This window comes from Cebus imitator, unplaced genomic scaffold (genome assembly GCF_001604975.1).
Source record: "Cebus imitator isolate Cc_AM_T3 unplaced genomic scaffold, Cebus_imitator-1.0 Scaffold223, whole genome shotgun sequence".
NCBI classification, from domain to species: domain Eukaryota; kingdom Metazoa; phylum Chordata; class Mammalia; order Primates; family Cebidae; genus Cebus; species Cebus imitator.
The window spans coordinates 2816473-2823829 of NW_016107538.1; the positions used below are offsets into that span (position 1 = coordinate 2816473).

The 7357-nt window shown below is 44.0% G+C and overlaps 1 long non-coding RNA gene across 1 annotated transcript; it reads left to right on the plus strand.

The window, feature by feature from the left end:
* Nucleotides 1–1689: 1689 nt before the first annotated feature.
* Nucleotides 1690–3184, plus strand: LOC108281327. Its single transcript, XR_001815943.1, has 2 exons — nucleotides 1690–1839; nucleotides 2706–3184. It is a non-coding gene; the product is annotated as an uncharacterized LOC108281327 (long non-coding RNA).
* Nucleotides 3185–7357: the final 4173 nt, after the last annotated feature.

Genomic DNA, 7357 nt, shown 5'->3' on the forward strand with positions numbered 1-7357 from the left:
ATTAGCTGCTGGTGGTGGTGCATGCCTGTAGTCCCAGCTACTAGGGAGGCTGAGGCAGGAGAATCACTTGAACCCGGGAGGTGGAGGTTGCAGTGAGCTGAGATCGCACCACTGCACTCCAGTCTGGCCAGAATGAGACTCCGTCCAAAAAAAAAAAAAAGAAAAAAGAAAAAGATCAGTGTTCCACTTTTGACCCAACAGTACCCTTGACCTATTTTCATATTTGCCTCTTCTAATCTGGTATGGCTCAAAACACCAGGTAATCAATCTTATTAAGAATTAAGAAAATAAGTAAATAGGGTACTCTTAAGAATAAATGGGTCCAGATTTAGTGCATGGACTTGGTGTCATGTCCTTGCTCAAAGGTTTTTATCTTCCTGGCTCTGGGCTTTGGCTGTCTGAAGCCGGACCATCCTCAGTGCTCAGCTTCTCTTTGGCTCAGCAGAGGAAGCACAAGGCTGTCTCTTTGATTTCCTGGGGATGCCATTTTCCACACCCACTTTTCGAGGCCAAAGGAGAGCGATTTCACCCATGCCACAGTTAGAGTTTCTAACTGCAGAACGCAGAAGCTTTTGTCAAATTCGAGCAGTTTTCTTTGAGAATTTTAGAACAACTGTTTTATAGCAACCATTCTAGTTCAACCAACTGAGCTCTTTTCTATACAGTAATTTTTAAAATCTCCAATGGTGTCTCTTTAAGAGCCTCTCCAGCTGGCAGCCTTTTCTCCTTGGCTTCTTGCCTCTTTCTGTCCTTCTTTGTGCTGCTCTGCAGCATCACTGAGAGCTGTTGTGTACATGTGGATTGTGGGGCTCTTGGCCACACTGAATGGGCCACAAGGGGACCCCTAGGACACCCTGCATTACATTTGAAAGCGGCCAAGAGGACTTACAAAGAAGAACACTGATCTCACCATTTCCAAGGGAAGGGGGTAAATGTGGTTGTGGATTCTTGTTCCTGGGTGAGTTTTGGATGTTCTTCTTTCCTGAGATAACATTCAACAGTGGTGTGCAGGCTGCAAAAGGCAGCTGAACGTCAGTGACTCTTCCATGGTGTAAAGGGATTACTCTGGGTCCTAACCCCTGAAGCCCGTGCCGGTCGACCTGGCCGAGGCATTCATGATGAAGGGTGACTCGTCACTTCCTTGACACTTGGCTCTGAAGAATGAAGGTAGATGGCTGGGAAGTCATTGTGATCATGGTATCTTGCATTGCTTGTGGAGCCTGTTGCTATACAGTGGAGGGGCATTTGCAGGCAGATTCGGAAAGTAGAAGTCCAGAGAGTGAGGAAAGAGGGAAAAATCAAAAGAATTGAGAAAGACGACACCTATAAAACCTGAATTTAGTTGGAAAAAATATTTTTAAGTTACTTTTAACAGATAAATTGATCTTGTTTTTGATCATTTTATACAGAAGGTAAATAATACCATTTTAGTCTGAAATGCAAAATAAAGATAAACTGTTTTCCAATAGTTTGTGCAATTTTCATGTAAAAAATGAAGGATACAATAATTCCTTTGTAATGGATAATTTCTGGTTGGTTTCTTATTTATGGACTGAATGTATACTCTTCCTCCTGCTCCCATGCGCACTTATATGTGGAAATCCTAGCCGTCAATGGAATGGTATTATGAACTAGGGCCTTTGGGAGGTGATTATGTCACAAGAGTGGAACCCTCATAAACGAGATTAGTGCCCTCATAAAAGAGATCCTGGAGAGATCCCTCTCTCTCCCTCTTTCCATCGAGTGAGGATATAAGAAGCCATCTGGAAACCAGGGGGAGAAACCTCATGCAATCTGACCGTGCTGGTACCCTGACCTTAGACTTCCAGCCTCCAGAACGTGAGATACAAGTTTCTATTGTTTATAACACACGCATCTGTTGCACTTTGTAATAACAGCAGCTTGAACTGAGACAGGCTTCATCTGCACATGATCTTCCTGGATCATCTATGCCTCATCCTGCTTTGCTGTTGCTCCAACATTCACTGAGACCTTTATATTCTACATGTGTTTGCTGACTTCTGTAGCACCTGCTTCCCTCACGAGTGTGTAACGCCCATGAGAGGAGGCATTTTCTCTGTTCATTTATGCATTCTTAGTACCTAGGATGTGCCTGGTACATTAAAAAAAAAAAGAAAAAGACACTCAATAGGTGTTTGTTAAATGACTGGGTGAACACTAGTGGCACTTTCTTTTAAAAAAAATTGATAGCATTTAGGCCGGGCGCGGTGGCTCATGCCTGTATTCCCAGTGCTTTGGGAGGCCGAGGCGGGTAGATCACAAGGTCAGGAGCTCGAGACCAGCCTGGCCAAGATGTTGAAACCCCATCTCTACTAAAAATACAAAAATTAGCTGGGTGCGGTGGCATGCGCCTGTAATCCCAGCTACTCAGGAGGCTGAGGCGGGAGAATCGCTTGATTCTCCTGGGAGGAGGATCAACCTTTGGGAGGCGGAGGTTGCAGTGAGCCGAGATCGAGCCATTGCACTCCAGCCTGGGTGACAGAGTGAGACTCCGTCTCAAAAAAACAAACAAACAAACAAAAAAACTGAAAAAAACTGATAGCATTTAAAAGATATGGTGGCAAAAGTAATACATTTTCACAGAACATATTTAGAAAACATAGAAACAGAAGGGAAAAAAAAAATTAACCCCAATTTCACCATGCGAGACAACAACGTAAATATTTCAATGTGTATCCTTCCAGGAGTTTTTCAAAGCATTCATTTAGCAGGGACTGAGTGAGACGGTACATTGTATATTTGTCAAAAGATGCTTCCATTTTCACCTTGTCCTGGACGACTGCAGACAGTCGCCTTGGATGATGCTTGTGACTCTTCCCTCAACACTTGAGTGGCACCTTGTGGTTGGGTACATGGGTCCCAAAGCTGAGCCTGAAGCCGGTGCTGGGAACCGAGTCACCAGGGGCATGGATGCTTCCATCAAGGCAGACAAGATTTAAAGAACTAGCTTCAGTGGCACTAATGAGACCAATAGCAAACCCAGCCTGGGACGTCTTAGGAGACTGTCACAATTTCCATTTCTCTCTCTGCTTGGTGTTTCTGCACAATACATGAGGAGTCTGGAGAGCAGGAGCAGACCTCGAAAAAGACATCCTGGGCTTCCTGATAATGTGAGCATCAAGGGGCTCCACTACTTAATTATAAAGAAAAGTTTTGTTCTTAATTTGTTTTCTAAGATTAAATGGATCATATTTATGATTGTATGCCTTTAAAAAATAAATTTACTTTGATTTATTTTTAATCATTTTTTTTTAACATTTCTAAGGGTGTCTGAAAATGTTAGGCTTCCCTGGATTAATTTGTGCTTCTCTGACCTGTATAAATTTGCAAAAGGATGAAAATTACAAATAGGAGGGAAGACTTCAAGACCTGGTGTCTTAAGTTTGTTCCCCCAGGAGGTGATAAAGATTCAGGTGCAAGGGGTTTATTTTAGAGGTGATCTGGGAAGCACCAGGAGGGGTCAAGGAAGTGAGAATGGGCAGGGAAGGGAAGGAAGCCAATTCAGGTGTGCCCAGAGCAGGTTATGTCAGTGGGCACTGATGCTCCATCCCACTGGGACTTCTGCCAGGGCGTGTAGATGCCCCTCATGCCTGACGGATACAAAGCTACGGCAACTAATGCTCACTCACGATTGGTTGCAGGCTGCTTATGTAGCGGGTCACCCCCTCGTTCTTCTAGCTTGCCCTGTACACAGGTTGAGGACGCTCCTGCGGCTGGAGAAAGCTGGATCTGAAGCTTGTAGAAACTTGCAGAAAGAAGCCATTAAAGTGGCTCTGAAAGGTGAGTGCCTGCAGAGGGGCTGTGGGTGGGGCAGCAAGAGCATTTGCTGCATCCAAGGCGCTGCAGCCCCACTTTCAGCAGGCAGCTCTGCATGGGAGATCATAGAACCTGGCTTCACTGCTAATAAAGTGCTATTTTAATTTCCACTTGGGGCCTGTGATCCCAGCACTTTGGGAGGCTGAGGCAGGTGAATCAACTTGAGGCCAGGAGTTCGAGACCAGCCTGCCTAACATGGCGAAATCCTGTCTCTACTAAAAATACAAAAATTAGCCAGACCTGGTGGGTGAAATCTATAATCCTAGCTACTTGGAGGCTGAGGCACGAGAATTTTTGAAGCCTGGGAGGTGGAGGTAGCAGTGAGCCAAGATTGTGCCACTGCACTCTGAGAAAGCAAGACTGTGTTAAAAAAAAAAAAAAAGAAAGAAAGAAAAAAAAGTTCCACTTGGCTGTGTCTCCTTGCTAATACGCTACCTGAATGGAAGGGGTGATGGACAGCTCTGTATTGAGTCAGGCTTGCTAAAAGGCAGGATTCCCTTGAGGGGTGCGGGTGGAGGGTAAAGTATTAACAGATAATTGTCATAATGAGGATACCTCCTTTCTGGAGCTAGGAGTCTTTAATTTAATTCATTCCTGGGCAGCATTGTCTGTCTTCCCCCCTTCAACCCTAAACATCCCCCTAAACAGCTCCATGTCAGTCGTGGAGGTCTAAAAGGATCTGAGGCTGCTGTGAGCGTCTCACCGGGTGATCCTTCCCTCACCACTAGCAAATCTCCCTCCTGGGCACCCTTCTCTGTGTTTGTCTTGGTGGCAAAATCTGACTGCTAATGCTGGACTCCTTGTTTATGGTGAGAACAGAAGGGAAAGAGGAGCGTCCTGACAGTCACATATTTAAAAAATGTATTTTGTAAGCAAAATATTTCACACTGCCTGGAGATTTTTTTTTTTTTAATTGTGGCAGAGTCTCGCTCTGTCACCAGGCTAGAGTACCCTGGTGTGATACCAGCTCACTGCAACCTCCGCCTCCCGGGTTCAAGTGATTCTCCTACCTCAGCCTGAGTAGCTGGGATTACAGGCAGCACGCCCGGCTAATTTTTGCATTTTTAGTAGAGATGGGGTTTCATCATGTTGGCCAGGATGATCTTGAACTCCTGACGTCAAGTGATCCACCCACCTCAACCTCCCAAAGTGCTGGGATTACAGGTGTGAACCAGTGCACCCGGTCAGATCATTTTTATGGTCATATTTGTTGTGTTGAGAAAACTGGGCTTTTTGGATTTCTCCTTAATTTTTATACCTTTCCGTTGTTTATACCTGCAAAGATTTTTTCTAATGTCTGCTGTTATGATATTGACATACTTTCTTGTTTTATCTGACTATAATGATTTAAAATCAATCAATCAATCAATCAATCAATCAATCTATCTATCTATCCCTATCTAGATATCCAGATATAGATATTTATGCTCACACACATACATAAATGTAAGCCAAATATATATAATTCAAGTATTTTTAATTCAAATATGCATTTATATATATTTTCAATAAGAAAAATCTCTATGCATTGAATTGAAAGATATATCTGTAAACAATAGATAGAGAATAGTAGGTTTATAAACAAAAGCAACAATCCCTCCTGCCCTTCTGCCCTCACAACCCTCCCTCTGTTTAGAGAACGATCTGGAAGAAAGCAAACCAGACATTTAACAATATTTTTGTGTGAAGAGGAGATGGCTAGGTAAGGAGACTGTAACATTTTATTTTGCACATTTCCCTCTTGTTTCATTCTACTTTCAAGAAACATGAACTTTTACAATTAAACGGTTTTAAAAATCCAAATCCACAGCCTTTCCCCTTTTGCAAGAGGTGCCGTATGAGGTCCCTCCCCTCTTACAAGAGGCACCATACAAAGAGGGATTCCTAGCAAAGGCTTCCCATGGGGGGCAGTGTGCCTTTGAGCGGTGGCCAGGGGTGAGAAGAGGTGGCCTTCTCTCTGCCATGAATATATTGAGCTGGAGATGGAAATAGTAGGTTGTGCGCAGGCCTGAAGTAGGAGGAAACCAGCTCTCTCCACCTGATGGGAACCAGAGCATTACTGCATGAATGCAGCCCAGGGTCAGGAGAGTAAGGGAGACAGGACAAATGCCAACAGGCAAGTGCCCCTAGGTGGTTGGATACTTATAGTGACCGACCCCACAGAGTGGTGGGCAAGGGGATGCCATGGGCACATTTGCTCCTATCACACTTCCCTCAGCTCTCCCCTGGCTGCCCCACCCCATCCAGGGAAACGCAGTGATCATTTGATAGATCAGAATCTGAGGCGGTCATGGAGGCATACTTGCTGGTGCTTAGAGTGAAACTTTACTAAAATTGTCACCGTGAGTGTTATCGTTTGGCACTGTCCCCATCCATGTGTTTCCTCTTCGTGTTAGGTTGGTGCAAAGGCAATTGAGGGTTTTGCGCAATTAACTTTGCACCAACCTAATAGTAATGCTTCTTCTCCCGTGGCTGGGTCTGTAAGCTGTCTGGGTGAGGAGAACCAGGGATTCAGGGGCTTTGGGAGATAGGCAGAATTCCATCCCGTGTTCCCAGAACAAACACAACCCAGAGGGTGATACAACACCTCTCTCTTTGTCATCTTTCCCCAAGGAGAGGCTAGACTCTGGAAATCCCCCGAGGTCTGGAGATTTCCTAAGCATATGACCAGCACAGCTCTTACCAGATGGCCTTGAATGAAGAGCTGCCGCGCTAGATGAATTATATTACTGATATTTTCATTTAGTGACTCTTTCTTACGAATAGCTTCCCTGTGAGAGCTGCATGATGAGGAGGGTGAGGAGAATGTGGGTATTCCTGGTCCCTTACCTGCTGTAATGTCTAAAGGTCAAGTGCTACCAGCCCTTTAAGAAAACTGGGAATTTGGCAGCTTGTGGGAAGGCACGAGACTTTTGCTTAAATGTCTTAAGGTTTAAACATTTCGATATTACTCTGGCAATAAACCTGTTCTATGTTTAATATTCTCAAGAGTGCTAGTAAAAAGAATATCCTAATCCATCTTCTGTGTACTACTTACTTTGGAAGTTGATGTAAGATTGAGCTGATGTGGGTATTACATTGTTTTGGTATGAATATTTTCAAAACCAGATTGTCCTCTTCTGCCTCATGAAGATGTAGGAATTGAAACAAAATAAGTCTAAGGATTTTTGTCAATTGATTGATGTGTACCTCAACTGCTTAGGAAACATTTGAAGTAGCTGTTAGCCATTTTGATCTTGGGGAGTTCTGATTCTGCTTGGCAGAATATCAAAATATGTTCCTGGAACAAATATTCAAACATGTTCTAAGTTTGCAATACTCAGAAATAGCTTTTTAATTCAAGTCCTAAATATTGGGCCTCTTTCTTTGTTTTTTTTGTTTGTTTGCCTGTTTGTTTTTTTTTTTTTAGACAGAGTCTTGCTCTGTCGCCAGGTGCCAGGCTGGAGTGCAGTGAGGCAACCTCGGCTCACTGCAACCTCCGCCTCCTGGGTTCAAGCAATTTTCCTGCCTCAGCCTCCTG